This window comes from Zalophus californianus, chromosome 4 (assembly GCF_009762305.2).
Source record: "Zalophus californianus isolate mZalCal1 chromosome 4, mZalCal1.pri.v2, whole genome shotgun sequence".
Classification (NCBI taxonomy): domain Eukaryota; kingdom Metazoa; phylum Chordata; class Mammalia; order Carnivora; family Otariidae; genus Zalophus; species Zalophus californianus.
In genome coordinates this window covers 4,558,666-4,570,386 of record NC_045598.1, presented here as the reverse complement: position 1 = coordinate 4,570,386, position 11,721 = coordinate 4,558,666, and the positions used below count along the sequence as shown (strand labels likewise).

General features: G+C 46.8%; 1 long non-coding RNA gene across 2 annotated transcripts; it reads right to left on the bottom strand.

The window, feature by feature from the left end:
- Window positions 1-641: 641 nt before the first annotated feature.
- On the bottom strand, window positions 642-11,288 carry LOC113935367. 2 transcript variants are annotated; one of them, XR_003524030.1, is made up of 5 exons: window positions 11,122-11,288; window positions 10,189-10,513; window positions 5,571-5,734; window positions 1,577-1,736; window positions 642-1,440 (listed from the first exon to the last, which is right to left on the bottom strand). It is a non-coding gene; the product is annotated as an uncharacterized LOC113935367 (long non-coding RNA). The 2 variants fall into 2 exon arrangements; XR_003524031.1 differs by lacking the exons at window positions 642-1,440; window positions 1,577-1,736; window positions 5,571-5,734 and adding an exon at window positions 8,410-8,847.
- Window positions 11,289-11,721: the final 433 nt, after the last annotated feature.

Genomic DNA, 11,721 nt, shown 5'->3' with positions numbered 1-11,721 from the left:
AATTAAGAAAACAATTCCACTTACAACTGCATCAAAAACTGAAAGCCACAAAATACTTTTGAAAGAAATTAAGGAAGACTTAAATTAGTGGAATCCATGTTTATGGGCTGGAAGATTCAACATCATTAAGATAGCAGCTCCCCAAACTGGCTCACAGATTCAACATAATCCCCCAAAGACCTAAATGTGAGAGCTGAAACTATAAAAATCTTAGAAGAAAGCACAGGAGTACATCTTCATGACCTTGGATTAGGCAATGATTTCTTAGATATAACACTGAAAGCAAGAACAGCAAAACAAAAAATAGATACATTGGTCTTGGTCAAAATTTAAAATATTTGTGATTCAAAGGACACCATCAAGAAAGTGAAAAGACAACCCATATATATATATATATATATATATTTGCAAATCATGTATACAATAAGGATCTAGTATTCAAAATACGTAAGGATTCTGACACCCCAACAATAAACAAGCAATCCAATTTAAAAAGACAAAAGACCTGCGTAGACATTACTCCAAAGAAGATCTATGAATGGCCAGTAAGCTCATAAAAAGATGCTCAAAATCATCAGTAATTAGGGAAAAGGCAAGTCAAAACCACAGTCACAAACCACTTCACATCCACTAGGAGGACCATGAGAAAAAAAAGACAGACAAATATCTTGTGTTGGTGAGGATGTGGAGAAATGAGTAGTTGCCAGGGGTTGGGAGGAGGGAAGAATGAAGGGCTGACTGCTGATGGAGACAGGGTTTCTTAGAGGGGGACAAAATGCAAAACGTGCTGGCTTTAGACGTGGTTGCACAACTTTGTGAACACGCTAAGGAACCACTGACTTGTACAATTGAACAAGGTGAATTTTATGGCATGTGCATGCTGGCTCAAGAAAGCAGTTATAAACATAAACGACAGAAAAGGGTGAGGGGGAAAGGATGGAGCTGCATGAGCTAAAGCCTTATCTTTCTAGTTAGGAGTCAAAAGGTAAGTGCCCCAAATTGACAAAGCCAAGAGCAGAGGTGTAATCCTAGAGCAGCACGGTCCAACTCTGGAAGAATTAAAATGAGGAATAGATAAAGTCACTTTGGGGGGAGGGCTGGGGGGTATCAGGGGAGAAACTTGCTTTTCAACATTATCTCTTTTCTACTTATTATTTGTTGCTTGTGTGTGTGTGTGTGTGTGTGTGTGTGTTATTTTGACATGGGGGGGATCTTAAAAATGCCAGCATTTTTTCAAAGCTCCTGGAGGTCGAGGCCAGGGAAAGGGAAGCTCTGAAAGGTACTCATGGGACACAGAGATGGAGCTTCTCAGCCAAGCTTCTTCCAGGAAACCGTCCTCGTGCTGAAATCTTGTCTCGGCTGCCTGCCTGCTGCTGTGGCCAGATGACCCTGTCTGGGCTCCAGCAAGGGTAATGACTGACACAGACTTTTCCCAACCAGCTGAGAGATCAGAGAGTGACAGTCAAAAAAGGAACAATGAAAAGAATTAACTGTAAAATTAATTAAATGCTATGCATCAAAATCACCGCAAGATTGGGACAAGAACTTGGCTATGGTTTAAACAGCCAGCACTCACCTTTGGTGTGCCTCTTGAACATCCCCCCAAGTGAGCCAAGAAATCAGGGGTTCACACTGTCACCAGCAGTCTGTATGACTTTAATTCTAAATCACTCTTCTGGGTCAAATCTATTGTTTAGCGGGCACACAGCTCAGGGGGCTCTCCATTTGATCCAACACTCAGGAAAAGAAAAAAAAAAAAAAACACAACAGTGTGTAAGGTAATTTTGTCCCAGATCTTTCCCTCCAAGTCATGAACATAATAGATTTGACTTTTTACATCGTGTGCCCCCCTAAGAAGCATAAAAGAAAGGTTACACTGGCAGGCTGCTAGAAAAGAGTTTAATTAATCCCAAAGTGTGCGCTTCATTTGGAAAGTGCATCACAAAAGAATCCTGTGTTTACTGAACTAGATCCTTAGGGCCATTATCCCTCCACCAATGGTGAGATTTTTCTGAGGGAGCCTTGTCCCTTGTGGTCTGGAAGGTACTGCCATTAAAAATAAGATCCACACAGGGAACCAGAATTGAAGATGCTGAGGATGCAGGCACTTTCTCCTTGGCAGAGGTAATTGGCATCTTGGCATTTGTGGAAAGATCTAAACCCTAATCCTGTAGACTTTGATGGGGCCAAGGCAGCTTTCCCCAGACCATGCCCACGAAGGAGCCGAGGGGTGGTCTGTGCTCGGTATCCTCCTAGTCTGCTATTCCATTTTTGAAAGCAGAGCTGCCCTGTCTTAGCAAACATGCGCTAGGGCTAATCAGAAACTACTGGCTTAAAACAAAAAATGTAGATGTGCTTTAATTTAGCATTACTCTTATTACAGGAGTGATTTATTTAAAAGCTTAGGACGCTAGACGTGGATGAACCTTGAAAATATTATGCTTACTGGAGTGTGCCCATCAAAAGAGGACAAATACTGTGTGATTCATCTCTCTGAGGTCCTAGGGGAGTCAGACTCACAGAGACGGAGAGAAGAAGGGTGGGAGCCTGGGGCTGGGGGACGGTGATGGGGAGTGAGCGTTTCGTGAGGACAGAGTTTCCGTTTGGGAAGATGAGGAAGTTCTGGAGACGGAGGGTGGTGATGGGTGCACAACACTGTGAATGTACTTAATGCTAACAAACTGTATGCACTTCAGATGGTTAAAATGGTACTTTTTCTGTTATATATATTTACTACAATTTTTAGAAATACATTTTTTTTTAAAGTTGGGGCTCGTTCTGTTAAAAAATGACATGGCGTTGTGCTTTGTGTTGGGTGTTTGGCTTCATGCTGATTCCAGAGACGGCTCCAAAGCCAGGGCAGGGGACCCTCAGTGGGCATCTGAGGGCAGACCCAAACTCTTCTGGAGACTGGGAGGAAGGAAATTTGCCCTGCTCATGAGTAATGACTGTGGTTTTCTGGCAAACATTAAGGAGGAAGGAACTAAAAATACTTATCGGACGCTCTGCCAAAACTCCACAGCGCTCAGAACGTACCAGGCTAACATGTAGAAGCACTTTCAGAGGGAGAGGGATCAGACTAGACGCCAAGGTCAAAGTCATTTCACACCTTCTCCTCGGCTCTTGAGAGGCTGGGGCACCAGAGGAGGGACCAGGCGCCCAGCGCTGCCCTAGCCAGCTGTCCAGAGCGACTGCCCAAGAGAGAGGAGGCACGGGAGGACCGGCAGGGCCCCCAGGCTGGCCGGCCACAGTCCCCACTCCCACCCAGCTGCAGGGCTCGCCGAGCCCTGCCAGGCGGTGCCTTTGCTGTTTGCCAACTCCCAGAGGCTAAGACAGAAAGAGCAACATAGACATTTCCCTGATGCTTCCTGCAAGCTGCTGGAGTCAAAGCCCCAGACACCTGCAAGAGAGGGTGGGAGGGAGAGAAGCAGACCTAGGTGTGTGAGGAGGCAGCCCAAATGGGGTCTGGCCCTCGAGACCCGGGCCTCTCCAACTTGATTGTGCACGTGTTCACCAGGGGAGATGGTTAAAATGCAGTGTCTGATTCAGCAGGTCTGAGTAGGGCCAGAGATCCTGATTTCTAACAAGTGCCCCGGTATGCCGATGCTGCTGGCCCAGGGAGCAAACAGGGGTGGGGTTGGGGTGAGGCTAACGGCAGTGGGCTACTGAGGTGCGGTGAGCTCTCCTGGTTTGGAAGGTGAACGTTTTCTAAATCCTGACCTTGCCCGTGCAGGTTGGCACTGGAGGTCGATGGCCCATGATTTTGTATCTGCCACATGTGAGAATTTTACTCAAGTGTAGGCCCTGCCCAGGACCCCTGTGGGTTTGGGAGGTACAGAAACCCACTAACCACTAGGGGAAGTGTGTCACTGCAGAGAGGGTACACACTGACCCAAATGGGTCAGTCGGGGAGTGTGACACAGGCATTCAAGCCCCAGATATTACTAAATGATGACCATGGAATCCTGCTTCCAAGCACTTCCAATGCCCAGAGGTCAGACAATTTTGGGGGAGGGGGATCCCCAAAGCGAAGACTTTAGAATCACTGATGAAGCACAAAGGGGTCATTAGTCCTGACGATTCTAGCCAGCATCATGCACTTCTTATCTAAGGAGTAAAGTCCACTTTTTAAAAAATCTCTATACCTCCACAGTAATTTCACAAAGAAATTCCATTTTAGAGGGGGTGAGGAAGGAGTGTAAAATGGATAATGTGCAGCCTGAGTTTCAGGCGGATGCAAAATGGGGCAGACACAGAACTGAGCCTCCCAGGAACCAATTGCCAATCGAGACCACGGTCGTCGCAGTCCTAACTCCCGACTGGGATCTCACGCGGCTCCCAGATTACCAAACCTGGACCCGGGCCAGGCCGTAATGGATCATAACTATGGAGTAAGTTATTCAAATTATGATCATTGCAGGAACCATTTTTTATGAGAAAATAAATTTTAAATAATAGCATTTTAAACTTTTTATGGTTACATTTGTCATGTGACCTGAGACAAGGTGTATTTTTGCACTAAAATGGGACACATTAATTATCTCCAAAGTAACACTCAGTAACAATATCAGCAAGATGAAAGGACAAAGCTGAGCCAGACAGCCATTCCTTCTGTCTGAAAGTCATGAGTGCACACGCGTGTGTGCACACACCAAGGGTGAAGGTAGAACGGTTTGGCCCCTGGGTCCAACACAGGTCACTGAAGGGCAGAGGAAGATTGCACACAGGGCGGTGGATTTGATGGGGATCTTAGCAAACCTAGTAGTGTGTGTGTGTGTGTGTGTGTGTGTGTGTGTGTGTGTGTGTGTGTGTGTGTTTGCTTTGCTTGCTTGTTTAGCAGTTAAACAATTAGTTTCAGTTTGGCCATGTGCTTCCCCAAATTCCTAGAAATGGAAAAGAAATTTCTATCAGCAATGATTCTCCACCTTTCTCTCCATATTCCCATGGAAGCTCGGAGGGTCTGAGCCCACCTACTGCCTATGCAGGTTATTGGGGGTCTGGCAGCAGACCATTGGATTGTGTGAACAGGAGGTTTCCTGGCGGGAAGACCAGTGACTGCACATAGGGGGTCCACACAGTAGTGTTGGTCCCTGGGAGGAAGGACAGGAGGATTATAAATAACAAAAGGAATGTTTTGTATAGTGCTTTACAGTTTACAACTGCTTTTCCATATATTGTATCACCTGCCTGGAACTGGCTATATAATTTGTGGGGCTGGTGCAAGATGAAAACGCAGACCTCCATTTTAAAATTTTTAGGAATTTCAAGACAGCAACCACAGAGCATTAAGCCAAGCACAGGACCCTGCGTGATTGCCCAGGTCAGCCACCTGTGAAAGTGGCCCAGCTCCCGCTGAGATTCAGAATTAACCATTTGAGGCATATGTATGACCCATTATCTCCCATGCCCCAAGACTCCCCCAACCACCCCTACCTCCTACCCCTTAGCCCTCCACCGCGTGCTTTTAGCCGCAAAGTACAAGCACCCAAAGCAAATTGGCTTCCGCAGCAAGGAAATGTATCGGATCACATGACTAAAAGTCAAGAGAAAGCTTGGGCTTCGGGACCTACCTAATCCGCTAGCTCTGGCTCAGTTTCCCCACCTTGCTCTGGGTTCTGCCCTCTTGGGCAATGACATCATCCTCAGGATGGAAACAAAAATGGATGCAGCTCTGGCCCCACCAACGGCTCACAACAAGGCTGTGCACTGACCCAACCGTGGATTCTTTGAGAATCTAAGAACGGGGGAGGTAAAATTACCTTGATTGGCTTCAGCAGCCCCTTCCCCACCCAGCTGAGGTTCAGCCCCTGCGTCACATCGCTGCTCCACAATGCTGGGTGTTGTAGAGACAAATCCACGTGACTGCACCAGTGCTGCTCGTATCGCTTGGGGAAAGCTGTCATGAGCAGCCCTGTTTTCTAGCACATGACACTGACCTCTAGCCATACTTGTTTGGGACAAGGGTACCTTCACCTGACGACCAACCATCCATTGGTTATGTATTGCCCTGTGTAGAAAGATGGGTTGGACCAGATTGTTGCTCTGGGCATTTGAAGGAAGAAACTTATGGGAGCAAAAGAGAAGGGGGACTAAGTTAATGTTCAAAATTGCAGTTTCAATTTCAACATTCCAAGATAAAAAGAAGTCCGAGAGGCCACAGTGGGTCTTGTGCAACTGAAATCGTGAGCGGGAAGCGGGGACAGCAGAAGCCATAGAGCAGAGATGTTGAGTGAAAGGTGAGAAGCAGGAGAGCGGGGAATGGAGGAAGTAGCCTCCCCGAATGATGGGCAGAATGAAACCCACAAACTCCTGCTCCCAAGCGCCCGAGGGCAGCCCTGCATCCAGAGCGGCCCTAAATCTGCGAGCTTTGCAGGTACCCCTTGCTATTCTCCCCTGTTCTCTCAGCAGGTTTTTCTCACAACCAGAGGAACCCAGTCTCAAGGGATCTTAGATTTAACTGCACTTTTCAGCTAAGAGGAGAAACATACAAGAAAAGAGCCCTTCATTCATTCAACGCATACTCAGAACTAGGAGCCGAGGCACTCCACCAGGATCTGGGGATGCGGTGATGAGCGGGGAGGGGGGGGGGGCTCTCAAGGACCTCAGGGTGTAGCCTTGGGGGAGGGGAGGAAGCAGACAGGTAAACAAGTAATTATGCTGTGGTGTGATGAGCATGACCGGGAGAGGAAGGAAATGATTAAAACGTCCCCAAACTCCGCCATCTCCAAGGGAAGTGTCCCCAAAGCTTCAACCACGTTCGGAATGTGTGCTCTGAGTGAGGACGAGTTGCAAATGTTGGATAATAAACAAGCATATGGCCAAATTCTTCAGTTCCCCTCCCCTACTGTTTCCCCTGGATCTGTAATCCTTCTACTTCCATGAAAAGGAATTAAAAACAAACAAAGAACCAAGGTTTATCCTGAGAGCTTTGCCCAGATTAGTCCTTACAGTGGGTGAAGCCCACAAAGTACAGCTTGTGGCACTGAGAACCCTGATAACCGAAACCATATCCATGGCAACTGATCAGAAACATAGGAGATCTATGACATAGGAATCTCTGATGAAACAGAGTAATCAGATGGATGATACTGACTTACGAATCTAGTTATGGAATTTTATGAGAAAAAGCAGAGGAGAGGGAAGGAAGAAGGTTCACGTCTCAACAGAACATCCATCTGCGTCAGAACAAATAAACTCACCTTGATTCCAAGGGACTTGGCCTTTCTCTCTGAAAATACCCAGGGATCTGAGACTCAAGAGCTGGGTGTGTGTTGGCAGGTTGGGGGGCGGGGGACGGGGAATGAGGAAGAACTTGCATATTTCTACGGGGAAGATTTAGCCACACGTTCCTGATTCATTTATCCCATGGGCATTCAGTACACCCACTGTACGTTCACAGGTGGCTATTTGGTATTTGATACTGAAAGGCTGGTTGAAGAAAGCATTAAGTCCTACGGGTGGGAAATCTTCTGGCCAGAACTCTGAAACAAAAAGGTCCAAGGAAATGTCCTCCAAACTTTGGAGGGACGTAATTACAGACTTTCCCCCTCCTTGCCTCATTGAGACCTCCCTAACATACAAGATGTGCTGTTAAAATCTGAAAGAAATAGCACTGCATAAATCATAAAGACTGAAATTTAATTTTTCGATTACAATAGAGAAAAAGCGAGCCTGAGAAGACAGCCCTAAGGTCAGCCGAAGGGGACAGGAATTGAGTTCTTCATGAAGTCATTGTTCAACAAACCCCCTGGCCAGATGTGACCTGGCAAATGTCCACATCTGTGTCAGAGAACCCAAACAGCCATCCTTTCATACTTAGAAAATAGATTAATAACCAGGCAAGTCATGATTACATTAACAGCGTAACAGCTGTTTGTCTGATGAATTGGAATGGGCGGTAGTATATGGAAGTTACACTTTTGGAGTCAATGAGTTTTGATAATTGAGCTTATCCCTTGCAATGAGTATAATTCTAGGAAATCTAGATAAAAGTGTTACGGGCTTTGTTTAGCCTAAGTGTTTCCTGAGCAAGGACCATTAGCTTTGTATGACTTTTTCGGACATTTCGTTGTCATTCCATCCAGGATAGGATTTTCGGTGGCGCTCTCCAGCACCACAGAACCCTTTTTTAAATAACATGTGGAAAGGCAAACAAATCACACAGAAAAAAGTCTGGCAGCTCTCTGCTTGGTAGATGGCTAGGAGGTTGCTGCATCCCCCATCACACATGGTGGCCCCTGAGGGGGATCCGGGGAGCACAGTTCGCAAAACACAGCATGGTCCACAATAAACCACAATAAACCTGGTTCTTCCCTAGTTAATGGATTATCGCTGAAGCTTTGGGAGGACTTGGGCTTGCGTTGGCCTTGGTTTGGATCTGCATCTGGGGGAAGAGGAGAGCTGTCTGGGAAGAGAATGCCCTGAGGACAAGGGGCAGGGATGGGAGGGAATCTGGGTAGGAGGAGCCTGGGGGTCACCCAGAGAGGGTGCCCGGAGGGATACAATAGGAAGGAAGGAGACAGATTGGAAATGTGGGGTGAGACGAGGACATAAAGGGTCTTGAATACCAAAGCTAAGAAATTTGACCTTGTCCTGTGTCACTAGGCTCTGTGACCAGTTGATTGGACTAGTTCTCTAAGGCTCCCGTAACGAAGTGCCACAGACAGGATACTATATCCTCACCGTTCTGGAAGCTGGATGTCTGAGAGCAAAGTGTTGGCAGGTTGATTCCTTCTGAGGCCTCTCTGCTTGGCTCATGGCTGGCCACCTTCTCCCTGTGTCCTCACGTGGTGGTCCCTCTGTGCGTCTGGGTGAGTCTCACCTCCTCTTCTTATAAGGACCCCAGGCCTGTTGGATCAGGGCCCACCCTAATGACCTCATTTTGACTTAACCACCCTTTTAAAGCCCCTCTCCAAATACAGTCACATTCTGAGGTGCTGGGGGTTAGGAGCTCAATGTGTGAATTTGGGGGGACACATTTCAGCCTATAACACACACACACACACACACACACACACACTATATATATATATATATATATATATATATATATATATATATATATACTCTTTTTTTAGGCTTTAAAAAAAAATCATCTAGCAATAGTGCAGAATAAACACGTGGGCTCCAGGCATAGCACAGAAGTGGAGGGAGAGAAAGGGGAGCAAAGCATGAAGAGTAGGCCCACGGTAGTGCTGGAGAATAGCACACATATACAGAGAGAATGAGAGGTGGTCGTAATCCAGTGCTGGCTGGGACGGTGCCATCCAGGATACCACAGGGCTTTGGGGAAGAGAGAAAAACCAGAGTAGAGGGCAGGAAGTGTGGTGGGGGGCTGTGGAGGGATTGCACCTGGAAGAGTGGGTAGGTTTGGGCTAGGAAAATTGAGGGAGGGTCCGTGTTAATAAAGAGGTGAAGACAGAGCCACGGGACCGGCTTTCCAGCTTGGAGCTACAGTTTGCCCACCTCCCCGTGGCCATGGCCAATGGCCAAACTCATTAGCTTGGGAAGCCGCTGCTCAGAGCACGGTATTTAAATATGAAGGACTTTGCCCTTGTATCTTCATTGATCCTGAAGAAATGCCCAGAGGTAATGCTGAGAACCCCAATCCTCAGAAAGAACATTTCCTTCCTTCGGTGATTTGGTTTTTTGCATTTTTATCCTGTTCCAACACGCCAGGCAACCTGTCGTTGCCTCCAAAGCCCTCCTAGGCGCTCACACCAGCCCCAGGTTGGAGGATAAGGGAGGGGCGCTCCTCCTAAGCAAGTCACAGGAAACCTGACATCCAGCATCAGGTGTGTGTTTCAATGGCACTGATTTTACAGGAATTTTTAGACGGGCTCAAATAACAATCCAGAAAAGCCAGACTCCAGAGAACAAGGAGAAAATGTAAAGAAGCCCAATATAAAAATACTGGCACATGCAAAAGAAAAAAAAAAATCAATCCACTTCCCCAGATTACAGCTGGAAATTCCCAGAGGAACAGGTAGATTTTTTTGGAAGAGGAAAAGAGATTATATTTTATGGGAAGAGATACAATAACCATTCTCATCCCATAAAGCAAGTGATGGAAGATTGTCTCTGCTCCATAGATACACAGTGCACATTTTCCAAATAATACCAACAGGAAATCAATAGGATCTTTTATATGTGAAAAGACATTATCTCTCACGAAAACTTGCCACTCACCGTTAATCTTGGTCTGGGGACAATATGTAGCCTTTAAATCCAGATCTTTGTTTATTTTTAAATTATCCTTATTATTTATTTATTTAGAAATAATCACGTTCAAATCTTCACCCTTCGTTAGAGCCAAAGAGCCTTCAGGTAACACTCTATGACAAGTGTCTCCATCGCGGGCCAGATGCTCTCCAGAAAGCCCCCTCTCAGTCGCATCCATGCCGGGTGAACGGCCATATCATTAGCCACCAAAAGCTTTATCAGGGCATAATTTGGCAGCTGTGACAGGCTCAACAGGATTTATGGGATCTCCTGGTTTTTTGCCTCCATTGATCTGAAATAGAACCAAAGTTAATATTAGCAAAAAGCACTTTGTGCTGGGGTAATTTTCCCATGAAAGGCTTTGGCGACTGGTGGCTTTGAACATCTATTATCCAAGTGCTCTTGGCCGACTCTAGGTCATGAGTTTCATAATACCCAAAAGACTAAATATTCTTGTCTCTCTTCTCAGATGAGACTCTAACCACCATCCGGGTGAAATCTTTCATTTTTCCCAGACACTAATCTAATTGTCACAGGGTTATTAACCCCATTAGTATCAAGTTTGGATTTAGCATTGGCTCTGCACTTGTTTTAGTTTCCTGCGGCTGCCCTAACAAAGTGCCAAAAACCAGGTGGTTTAAAACTCTCTCACAGTCACGGGACACCTGGGTGGCTCAGTTGGTTGAGCGTCTGCCTTCGGCTCAGGTCGTGATCCCAGGGTCCTGGGATCGAGCCCCTCATCGGGCTCCTTGCTCGGCGGGGAGCCTGCTTCTCCCTCTGCCTGCCGCTCTCCCTGCTTTGCTCTCTCTCTGACAGATAAATAAATAAAATCTTCAAAAAAAAAAACAACAGCTCTCTCACAGTCTGGGAGGCCAAGGTGTGGGCAGGCGGGAGCTCTACCTGAGGACCTGAGGGGAGACGATCCTTCCCTGCGGCTTCCAGCTTCAGTGGTGGACAGAAGTCCTTCTGCCCCTGGACTTGAAGCCAGTTTGGAGCCTTGATGGCCCCAGTGGGACGGCCATCCCTCCCTCTGTCTTCACCGGGTCTTCCCTGGGTGTGTGTCTACGTCCAGATTTCCCTTCTTTACAAGGACATGAGTCACACTGGATTAGGACCCACCCTAATGACCTCATCTCAGCTTGCTCCGCAAAGACCCAATTTCCAAATAAGGTCACGTTGTGAAGTAAATCCAATATATCTTTTTTGAAGGACACAGTTCAGCCTAAAACAGCCCGAAAGGAATTCCCCTCTCATTACATGCAGCCTAGATAGCAACCCATATGGATTAAGTTGAATGAGGGGTTCTCCACCTCGGCACAAGTGACATTGTGTCGGGCTAATTCTTTGTTGTGGGGAGCTGTCCTGAGTCCTAGCTAGCCAACTAGAGGGACAGGGACACACCTCCTGCCCCTTGCAACAACCAAAAATGTCCCCTGATGGGCGCCTGGGTGGCTCAGTCGGTTAAGCATCTGACTCTTGATCTCAGGGTCATGAGTTCTA